The 12,241-nt window shown below is 46.9% G+C and overlaps 1 protein-coding gene across 9 annotated transcripts in view; it reads right to left on the reverse strand.

Moving 5' to 3' along the window:
• Positions 1–12,241, reverse strand: part of GTF2IRD1 (GTF2I repeat domain containing 1) — a 174,354-nt gene that overhangs the window by 80,462 nt on the left and 81,651 nt on the right. The window lies entirely within an intron of this gene.

Genomic DNA, 12,241 nt, shown 5'->3' on the forward strand with positions numbered 1-12,241 from the left:
CTGGATTCAAGGTCACTGGTAATTTTGGTCGTCCAGCATCCTGGAGCGAGCTCCCAAATGTCTCCGCTTTAAAACAACAGGGGCCTGGTTTTCAAAAGCTCAAAGCACCTACAATTCCAGCAAAAGCCAATGATGGCTGCAGCTGCTCAGCCCCACAGTGTCCCCGGTCCAGAAGGGCTGCTCAAGACCCTGCACACCACTTAAACCCAGCTTTAGCAGTCAAATCTATCCTTGAGCAGAGGGACGGCACAATGCAGATGCACCACACCTATCCCGGGACAATAAGTTACCCATGAAGGGTGGGATTTTCCCATCTGCCTAGGGGATTTGGACACCCAGCTCCCACTGTAAATTAATGAAACAAAAATTGAGTGTCCAAATCCCTACACCAGCTTTGGAGAAATTTCCCCACCTTTGCACTAGGAGTGCTGGCTGGCTAGCAGTAGTGATGGTGGAAATGCTATTGTGGACACGTATGACCATAAGAGCCTCTCAATGCCCAGTGACAAAGGGTTTACTGTCATGTTACAGCAACTCCTATCAGCCCTGACAAACTCACTACACCTAACACATTGCTGTCATAGTATTTATCCATAAACAATGTCATGTAGATGGTCAAAAGCTTATCGCCTACTGGCCACCATAAGCATTGTGGGATGCGTGTACGCAAGTTATGCAAGAAGTATGTATGTACTAAAAATATGCTTAAGCTATGTAACCAGGCAGGGCAAATAAACATTTTTCCCAGACAAAGAGATGTTGATTTACCCGTCTGCCTAGTTCGCCAGTGTAAATCAGAGATTGTGTAACTCAACACGAAGCAAGCTTCATTCGCATATTAACTCAAAAGGAAAAGCAAGTTAAAAGGAGAATGTGAGATGATCTGGCATCAGCACCCCAAAGAACACAGAGCAGGAGAGAAGAACTTTGTCTGTGGGTTCACAGCAAAGGGATACATGTCAAAGATTGACTGGACTATAAGGAGGAGGAGGAGGAAAGGGACCCCTTGGTGGTCCATGACGGAGGGAGCAAAACAGACAGTGCATTTTGGATCCTGGCCCAGAGGACTGGAGATGTTGCGAGGTCACTTTAGCAGGTTGAAATCTTTGTCTAAGTTACATCTATCACCTAAAGTGATGTTTAGTCTCTTAGAACCATGTTTTCCTTTTGCTTTAGTTGTAATCAGACCTGTTTCTACTACTCTTACTCAGTGTCACTTGAACCAAAACCTGGATTTGTGCTGGAAATGGCCCACCTGTTGATCACTTTAGATAAGCTATTACCAGCAGGACAGTGGGGTGGGAGGAGGTATTGTTTCATATTCTCTGTGTGTATATAAAGTCTGCTGCAGTTTCCACGGTACACATCTGATGAAGTGAGCTGTGGCTCACGAAAGCTCATGCTCAAATAAATTGGTTAGTCTCTAAGGTGCCACAAGTACTCCTTATCTTTGTAAATAAACTTCTTTTCTTTTTAATCATGAAGTGTGAATTCTTAGTGGAAGCAAGAAAGCTGGTGAGTACAGTGTCTCTTCGGAGGCAGCAGACTTGGTGATTAACGTGTATCCAGGGACTGGATACTGCAAGCTACCGCTCTTCCAGGGGGCTCTGGGCCTGGGATGCCCCGAGTGTTACCTGCAAGGCAAAGTAAGTGCTGGCAGAGTTCAGGGAAGTTAGTCAGGGGTAGCTAACAGACTGGGGAGACAGGGAGCCATCCCCCAGTTTAGCACCAGCACCCCTCTCTCTCGCTGAAGCAGGGGTTTAACAAGGTGATCCACAATCCTGGGAGCCCCAAGAAAGTGCCACAGCAGGACACAGCCATTCGATAACCTCGCTCAGAGCAGGTCTAGAGCACACAGTGGTAAGGTCACCTAAGTCCTATCTACATTAGCCCCTCCACCAATGGACAATTAGGGACCAAGTGTTGACAAGGCCTTGCAAACCACCAAAGCAGCAGCAGTCAGTCAGTAGCATCATACTTTGAAGCAGGACTGCAAGAAGGCACCTTCAATGTCGCTTTCTACGTCACAGAGACCATATAGCCCCCTTCATTTATTGTATTAAGGTTTTGTTTAAATGATTCTCTCTCCAAATGGATTGGTTTGGGTTTTTGTGAAGGACAGAAAATCCTGCAAATTCCAGAAAGCCACGGAGGCGTTACAAGATCATGGGAAGCCAGGCAAAGAAATTCCAACACACAGAAGACAGAGAGCCTCTCAGTGCCAGTGATTTAAACAATACCTTCCACCGTACAATTATTAAACAGCTCCCACGCTCCTGCTAGATCCATTCCGTATCCCACGTCCTGCCCCATCACACTCCAAGCAGAAGGCCTGAAAAGAGTCCAGCCCCCACCGTAGGACAGAGCAAGGTTCAGAATGTCAGTGTTCTCCCCCTCCAACCATGAAAGAGCCAGAACTCACCCGCCCAGCACCAATCCCGGATATGCCAACCCCTTTTCCTGATTTCACACACACAGTTTCATTGAAACGATTGTGATTAATTGGCCAGTGTACTTCCTTTCACTGGGTTCAATCTGCTTAGCCCTCAGTTTTTCTGAAAAGCAAATCCCCCTTGCTTGAAGGCTTTCTTACTCCTCAGTGTTGCACAGCCCTGTAATACCAGCTATTCCCTGCTAATTTCCCCCCATTAAACCTCAGCTAAATTATGTCTACAGCAACAATTTCCTTGCATCTCTAAATGCACAGAAAATTAAACACTACAAGTACATTACTGCCATTCTTTCTAAACCTATTCACAAGGGATTTTCGGTGGCAAAGGACTAATTCTTTCATCATACTCTTGCCAGTGATCTGCCCGGATGCTGTTTGATTGCTTAAGGAGGAACTGATGGATCCCTTCGTCTGAAACAATCCTCTATGCAAATAGGAAACTGAGTTATTGCTTTTTAAACCCAGCTGTGGTTAAACACCCGCCGGATAATGCAGCAGGGCAATAAGCAGAACGTATGCTGATAAATGAAGCTCAAGTTATAGCGTGCTGCTTCCGATCCAAGAGTCCCAGATGCTCAGTGTCACGTGGAAGGCAACGCAAGCGACAAAGCACAAAGAGTCGGGGAGTATGGGACAGGTAGAGAGATCAGACCCATGTACACACAATGAATATCACTATAACAGAGAGTAGGACACTTCTCAGGATCTGAGGTGCTGCTTTCTTATGGATCATGAACAATAATAAATAATAATAATAATACATTTATGCTTTGGCCCGGTCAACACACAAAAGTTACACTGGTTTAACTAAAGATGCAATTCTAAATTGACATGGTTCAATTGGTCCAGAACCACTCTCCTATCAATTTAAGCCTCGACTACACATGCTTTTCTTGCATCAGTACAGGTACAGGGACATACCAAGCCAACAGAATCTATTTTAACCAATATAAATCTGTCCACACGAGGCTTGCACTGATTTAACTCAATTGGTTTTTAAACCCATTTAAGTGGAGCCGGCATAACTTCCACGTGCAGACAAGGCCTGATACGACACCTCTTCATTAGAGGATTTCAAAGCACTTTGGACACATTAAATAATCCTTGCAACGCCCTGGGAAGGATGGGATGGGAGGGGAGGCAGTGCTGAGACACTTCGGCAGTGTCTGCACTTCTGGGAAATCTCCTGCCAATTAATTATCCCAGTGCAGCTCCAATGATGGCATCAGCAGAGGACGCAGTAATGGAGAGCTGGCGCAGGCAGGTCAAGACAACACAGGGAGAAAAAGGCCACTGAACGCTGGACTGCTCTAGTGCTCACCTCATTGCTCCTGCCAGGAGGCCAGGTGGTAACAGTACAGAGGGAGATTGCTAGTGCTGATAAAGCCAGACAGGATAAGGGACTCGCCACTTCCTCATTTCAGTAACCACGGTCAGAGTGGACATCAGACTTTTGGAAAACCATCTAGTCTCCATTACATGAGTTGGCGGCAAGGAGCGTCATGCTGCTGTTATGGACTGTGACTCTAGCCAAAGCAGCCGGGTGCCTGGAGTGGTGGGTTTGGGGATCTTACTGTATTTGAAAACTAATAAAAGGCGTCACTCTGGCAACGAGACGATAACAAATGATTGTAAGAGATGGTCACCATTTTGTTTAGTGCACCGAAACAAATGGGAGGTATATACACACACACACACCCTGAGCACTATTCGGCTCTGCAGCGGGCGTTAGTGTAACATAAGCCTCTTCCCACAGATGAGCACATTGCTGCAGACACAAGATCAGAAATAAGAGCTACTGAAGGAAAAAAAACCTTGACGCTCACTTAATCTATTCCTCAGCCAATGCACAACCGTGCCGTGGAGCGGAAGGATGTTCGTGTTGTTAGATTAGGGGCTTGTCAACACAAACATTTAATTTGTGGCAAGCCGGGGTATTAATCTACCCTAGCACAGTGTCTATGTGGACTATACCGCCCAGGTCCCTAGGGTACTCGGATCTACTCTTGTTTCACAGCAACAGGGTCCACATGGGCATTTAGCAGACATCGGGCTAGCATGGGTAGATTTACACCACAGCTTGCCACTAACCAAGTGGTCATGTAGACAAGCCCTAGCAAGTCACTTCATTTGTCCATCCCTCAGTTCCACACCTCCTTTCTCCCACCCTTTCCTTATGTTTTGTCTTAGGCTAGCTCTTCGGGGTTGGGACCATCTCTTACTATGTGTGTCTACACCTGGCACAAATGGGACCCTGATCTCAATGGGGCCTGTATGTGCTACCACACTATAAATACTAAATAGTACTAATGACACAGTACCTTCGCCAGTGCTGTCACCCAAGAGATGGATGCACAAAGAGAGGTGACAAGAAATGTCTCTGCTCCCCTAAAAACAGCATGGGGGTGAGCTCATACATCCACACACCCTAGAAGGACTCAATACTTGTCAAGTGGGAAAAGGATGAAGCTAGTAGGAAAACAAATGTAATTTTCCATCTTCTTAGAAGATACTAGAATAATAGGAAGTGGGGAGGAGGGGGGAATATGTGGAGCTATGTGTGGGGAGAAAGCCAACAGACAGCAGGACCTTTTCATGTCTTCCTCAGTATTTGATGTTCAAGCCTTTATTGTTTCAAAAAAAGAAGCTTTTTGTGAAGTTAAACTTAGAACAGACTTTAATGTTTCCAGCTGCATTTTACAGCTCTCTCAGGTTGTCTGCTATCTCTCCGATCAAGCTGTGCCAAGCCTCAAAACACTGTAGAAGCGAAGCACAATTCCAAAGTAATCCAACAGAAAGTACCGCAGCGAAGGGCATGGGAAGACCAGCTCCTCAGGTCAGTGCCTGCTAGTTTTGTTTGCACTGTCCGCCTGAGTCTCTTCCGCCTTCCTGAGCTCAGTGAGAATTTTGCAGCAACCCTGAGAGGTTTTTCCCTCCGAGGCATGGGCTGCCCTTTCTTTGCTGACAAATACTGCACCTGCTTCACTGCTATGAAATGCTCCAGCTGCTCATCACAAGCTGGAGTAGAGGTTCTCTCCTTCTACGCCCTTCTCTTCTTTTAGGCTGGTGTCAGTGACTTCGAATGGTGTTGCAGTTCCACGTCCCAGGGTTAACAGCGGCACCATCAAAAGCGAGCACAGAATGCATGCTGGGCTTCCACATTCCACACCAGGATTTGGAACGGACCGATCAGGAGATTTCGGAGTCTTATCTGCTGTTCCCAATACACCTGCTGCAGTTTTTATCTGCCAGAGGAACTACTGACATGAGAAAGCTGTCAGACAGAAACGCGGCCGTACAAATCCAGGAGGCACACGCTCACCGTACAGACTGAACAGACAATACCCCCACCCACAAAAGCACTGCTGTTTCTTTTTCCCCTGCAAGCCGCATCTCAATCAGCTCAAAACTGCTCCAGAAATTCAGCTTGCACAACCAACCATCTCATCCCAGGCTAAGCAGAAGACCTGGGGCCCAAACCCCAGCAGGTGTAAATCAGCAGGTTTCTCTTTTTGCCTGTTTTCAGCAGTGACCCAAGGAGCCCCTAGCCAGGGGGACGTGGTAACACAGCCTTGACTTCCAATGAAGTCAGTGGAAAGACTCCCCTTGACATCAATAGTGCAGGTGTAAGGCCTGCTTAAAACAAAGATTCAGAGAGTAGAGCTACATGAGAATAGGCAGGGAAGGAGCCTCTCTGAGCCCCAGAACTTTACCTTCACACTCAAGATCTTGCATCAAAATAGCTCTCCTTCCAACCAGGATGTGGGGAGGGGGATAGAGGCAGCTTCTTTGAAGTCTAGCAACTCTGCTCTAGAAAGTTCATGGCCAGAGTTACCATCAGGCCAAAGAAGTGGATACTGAACAAAGCAAGGTCCGCTAAAGTCTTACTCCTGCTAGTGAGTGACTATGTGCCCCTTCCATATGCTAAGCCCAGAGCAAAGGGCCATGTCTGAGTCCCCAGTGGGGAGGGCCTCATCCACAGGACTGATTCTGATCTCACCAGCATGTAGTCTCACTGATGATTCCCTGCTTCTATTGCTGTACACAGGAGGAGAAGTGGCCACTTGATGCGTTTCTTCCAGCAACATTTCTCAAACTCCTTTGGTCTCTGAAGTATTTGTCTGATTTTTCAGCAGGAATTTGCCTTTTATTAACTGCTCTGCACTTTAAAGTAAAGTGATACTGGGATGGTGTAAGCGGGAAGGGCAAATCCAACTGTCCAAAACCACGGCAAACAATCGTCCCCACGCTGGACGGTGCTGAGTGCCTTCTGGGAGGTGCTGACTTGAATGGAAGTTGAAGATACCTTGGAGCATTCAGTCCTGGCACTAGCAAGTGCTGGCCACCTCTGATAGCCACAGCAATATTTACCACTCAATTTACATACACTGAGGAATGAACAACCTTAGTCTGCATTCAGCAGGAGAGAGAGAACAGCAGAGAATCTTGAAGGGCAGAGAGAATGGGAAATAAGGAAGAGAATCTGCCAGTGCCCCTAGACAGCACAACCTGCAATGACCAAAGGGGTTGGCAGCCTGAAGCTCTCCTTGAGACACAAGAAACACATTTTGTTTACAATACGTTCTAGACAGTTTCTCATTAGGGCGGGGAAGGATGTGGAGGGGAGATGCTTGCTTGAAAAGTTTTCGGTTCTTTCTGCTAAGGCCTTGAAGTCATTTAAAGATCACACCCTTCTAAGGCTCTCCCCTCCCAACGAGACAAATTCTCTTTTATTGACATTCATCTTTATAATTGCCAATTCCCCTTAGTATTTCAGGAAGGGCTGTGCTAAATGAGCATGCTCAAGTGAGGTCTGTGTGCTCAGAAATGCTGCTCAGTAGATAAGAGGCTTCTTATATCTTTCAGTGATGTCTGCTTTAGATTATTTTAGATCCTTTCTAAAGGGGCAACTGGACTATAAATCAGAGGCATTTTCAGGGATGCTTTACAATGCATGCCAGCTGGAAGAGCTTTCTCTAGTGGAGAAAAGCCTTTAAAATTCAAGGCAGTTATCAGATTTCGCCCCATCTTAAGCATCTGCTGCGCAGTCAGACCCCCGTCCTCAAAACTTTGTATTTCGTACCAATTGTTACGGTTCCGTTTTTACAACACAGGAAATTTAACCGAAGGGAGAAAGAGCTTAGATTAAACTTCATGTGCCTTGGGCTGCCTCTATAGAGTAGATTTGAGTTTGACCTAATACAACAGTAGTTTATTATCTATGATGGATAGAGAGATTCATTGGCAGCCTTTGGGCAATGGGGACTGCAGAATGACCCTTTTGGTGTTTTCACATAGAACATCCTATTTTTTATACCGTCTACATACGTGGTGCAAATGGGCCGTAAACACTTGCAACTCTTTCTAAATGACTCATGCCAGGTGGAAGCTCACTTGCAAAATTAAAAAGCTTGAGACTGATGGTTATCAAAAGATGGATTTCTCAGATTACAATAAACCACAGTGAAACAGATCACAGCCTCCCCACCTCAGAAAGAGAGAATACCAAGAGAGGAAGGGAGAAATCTTCCACAAAGCCAAGTGCACAAGTCAGATTACACCCCAGGCACGCTTTGCTGGTACAGCCAGCACAGATGCAGTGAATAATCCAAGCAGACGCTGACCCTGGCAGCTTTATAAGGCTAATATTTTCACGAGCATGAACTGTTCTTGAGCAATTTCTCCAGTGGATTAAGCACAAATATGGTTTCCATCAACACCAGGCACACACACACACACAGAGTTTATTTTTGCCACCTAATTTCTATTACACGAGACTTTAGTATTTAGTACAGCCAGCATGTGCAAAAAAATCTGCTCTCCTATTGTGTCTGACTTCCTATCTCCCTCTGGAACCATCATTACCCATGATGCAGCACAGACACTCGTTCCAGACCCAGGCAGGATATGTCCTACTTCAAAAATCCAGCAGCAGAGGGACAAATGTGGCAACAAAAATGATTAGGGCAACAAATAGGGCAACAAAAATGATTAGGGGTCTAGAACACATGACTTATGAGGAGAGGCTGAGGGAGCTGGGATTGTTTAGTCTGCAGAAGAGAAGAATGAGGGGGGTATTTGATAGCTGCTTTCAACTACCTGAAAGGGAGTTCCAAAGAGGATGGCTCTAGACTGTTCTCAATGGTAGCAGATGACAGAACGAGGAGTAATGGTCTCAAGTTGCAGTGGGAGAGATTTAGGTTGGATATTAGGAAAAACTTTTTCACTAAGAGGGTGGTGAAACACTGGAATGCGTTACCTAGGGAGGTGGTAGAATCTCCTTCCTTAGAGGTTTTTAAGGTCAGGCTTGACAAAGCCCTGGCTGGGATGATTTAACTGGGATTTGGTCCTGCTTCGAGCAGGGGGTTGGACTAGATGACCTTCTGGGGTCCCTTCCAACCCTGATATTCTATGAAATGGCTTGAGTTCAGCAGCTGTGTGCTGATGGTAGGAACTGATTTCCTCACGTTTCAAGCCCCTTCCCTTGCCTCAACACTCAAGATCGCACAAGGAGCAGAGCGTCGCGTCAGGGCAGGACCTGGCAGCATCAGCCTTTGGGTGCATCAGAAGTAGTGCAACTGAGACTAGCAGCATCATGGGACCTGGAGATGGGCAACAGGAGGATGGGGCTGTGCCTTGAGCCACCGAAAGCCAGGAGGGAATGGCTGGTCTCAGTCTTGGGTTGGACCATTCAGGGTGGGTGGTGGCATCTTCTCCCAGCTGTGGGAGAGGAAGAGTGACCGGCTCTCTAACGAGTGCCCTCAAACCACCCGAGCAGCAACCGGAGGGCTTGTCTCGCTGACTAACGAGGTGTGCGTTATACAGAGAGACGCCTCCACAGCGGCCTGTTCTCTTACAATTATTTACCTTGTAAGGCTGCCCTAGGAGACACAAACAACAGGAACTCTTCCCGCCAGGCATTTTCCCTTGCTCTTGCGAGGAGATGGGAAAGGGAGAGTAAAGCACTGGCTTGTGTGCCAAAGACATCCTTCGCCACAGCGATCATGGGCTCAGAGAAAGGAGATTTAGGTTTCCTTTCCATAGGCCTTTCATCCTAGCAGCGGACGCGGGCCACCAGTACATTCTTTTAAATTGCCTTCCCTCTCGATGTCCCAGTTTTATAGGGACAGTCCTGATTTTGGGATCTTTTTCTTACATAGGCTCCTATTACTCCCCACCCCTGATTTTTTGCACTTGCTGTCTGGTCACCCTACTTCCCTCCACAATCCTTGCCCTTTGCATCATCTACAGCAGCATTTCACCTACAGGTAAAGGACAGAGCAGCCATGTTTTGAAAAAGGCCCCTGCAGGAAATGGCCGGAGAAAGAGGGCAGGATGTGGGGAGTTGATCAGCTGGCAAACTGTCCCCTGCAATATGCTTGCACTCCTCTGGCTTGAGAAAGGAAAGCACTGACCTTGCTCCTTTACTTACACTGCCCAGCAGGGCATTGCAATTTCATCTTCTCTCTGGCATTTATTTTTTAAGAGACTGTAAATCCACTGATCTGGCACGGATAGGTTGGGGCCCTTCCCTGCAGTGTGCAGAGGCGTACAGAGCAATCAGTCACGAGCTGCCCTTTGCTACTGGCCTGCCAACTTCCTGTTTGCCAGAGTCCTCCGAAAGCCAAAGCACTGGTCATAACATTAACTGTGGAACACTAACGTAATAAACCAGGCATGCAACTAAAAGCATGATGTCCAATTCTTCCAATTGGAGCAGCCAACACCCAAAAACTGAAACCGAGGATGGATCCGGATCAGTGGACTTGCAATCTCGGAGAAAAAGAAATTTTCCTCTCAGATTTAAGACATGGCCACTGACCTGGCACTGATGGGATGTGACTAGTGACAAAAAAAATTCTGGTAGGAAGAAGACAATAGTAATAGAGCATAATGCTGTTCTCGCTTGTCCACAGGAGTGAGTCCATGCATGCACCAGAAGACGAGCACACACCTCCTGAAGGTCGCATCTGACGGATCAAAGTTACCATCAGCAGATTGTGACCACCATACTGTAGCTTTCAAGGTTCCCAATTGCAAATTTCTTTGCCTTATAAGATTCTAAGAAAGCAGCTGCTGAGCATCAAGCTGTGAAATCTTAATATTTTCCCCCCTCCAACTTGTGATAGCAAATAGGGAGTTTGGTTTGCTGAATTCGCTGGTCCAATTCAGGTAGATCTTTAGGGCTGTCATTTACATCCAGGTTTTCTCTTCACTTGCATTGGCATGGAGTAGAAAGAAGGAAAGGAGAACAATTCTCTGATTCAGTGAGCTCACCTTCGGTGCAAGCGTGGGGGATGTGATGTCCTCAATCCTGCTTTGTCTGAATGAAAAGCGCAGACTTGCTTTGTGATACATACAGCATCTAGCCCAGAAATTCTCCGAGCTCAAGTAGCTTCAGACAAAACTATTCTTAAAGACAAGGACGGTGAGGGAATCTCTCTTACTGGAGTCCTGGACTACCTTCTGGTGGCGGAAGAAAAGCTTTAGAATCACAGAGCTCTTCTTTAGGTCTGGGAAAGGTAACCAGAGTGTCACAGCTAAACAAAACGGGGAACAGAATGTTACACATGAGGGGTTAACACATGTTGCAAGAAACCAATTCAAATGAAGTGGGCAATTAACACCTTTGCAATCAGAGGACAAAGGAGGATTAGGAGGTTACAAATTGTTGTAATGAGCCATGAAACCAGTGTCTCTGTTGAGACCATGATTCTCAGTGTCTAGCAGAGTTATGAATTCAAGTAGCCAGGCTCACTGCAAGCTATTCCTAGTCATTCTTGAAATGGGCTTGCCACCAACTGTTTTGCCCGTGTGCTGGCTTTCCAAGACCAGGGCTATACATGCAATTTAACAGCCACAGTCTAGCCCCAAACCTTACAGCATTCAAAGAAGGATGCCTTTTGCTGGTCCTGAGGACAGAGCCTTTCCCTAAGGTCCTTGCACCATGTGAGTGCGGCTCTTGAAACATATGGAGACAAGGCAAGAAGCTTACAGGAAACCTCAGGCCACCCTATATACTGTAGTTCCATCTCAGCCAGACCTCAGTGTTATGGTGACCTTGATCACTTGGGAAGAGACATTTGGGTATAACCCTTACACTGAGCAGGCCTGGAGTGGACTGCCATTTCTTTAACCTCTGGACCCAAAGTGAGATTAGCTCTATTTTACCATGGTGTCAAACAAACAGAAAGGAAAAAGGTCTTTCTTACAATCCTGAAACCAGTTCCACGGGCGCTGAATCACAACACGTCAGGAGCGCTACCTACACCCTGCTAGAGAGGTCTGTGGAACATATTTGAGTCTTTAGTGACCTCCTGGGAGCGGGGGATGGCTGTGGCTGGGTCTGCTGGTTCATGCCTGGGAGGGGTCACCTGCTTCCCCAGTGTCCATGTCAACTCTTCAGTTACTAGGGTGATTTATAAGGACATGCTGGGCCTTGGCACAGATAACACAGACAGAGGAAGATGGCGTAACACTTATCTCCCACTCTCTTTGCCTGGTTCTCCGTTTGCCTGCAGGTTTCCCCTTGCCGATGCTAGTGTCTTGCTCAGCCTCTGGGATGGGGACCAAGACAGCATGCCCAAGAGCGACTGCCGGGGACCTCACTACTCCGCAGGCCTATTTGCATAGGGTCATGGTGGGGATCGAAAGGGAAGAGAAACATTTGTTCTCATGCCACGCAAGGTAAGTGTTTTGCCAGTGCCCCTAACCAATAAACACCCTGGGCCTAATTTTCCTTTACACTAAGGGCCCTTTATGGCAGTGTAAACGGGCCTCAAAGAGAGT

This window comes from Caretta caretta, chromosome 17, assembly GCF_965140235.1.
Source record: "Caretta caretta isolate rCarCar2 chromosome 17, rCarCar1.hap1, whole genome shotgun sequence".
Lineage (NCBI taxonomy): Eukaryota > Metazoa > Chordata > Testudines > Cheloniidae > Caretta > Caretta caretta.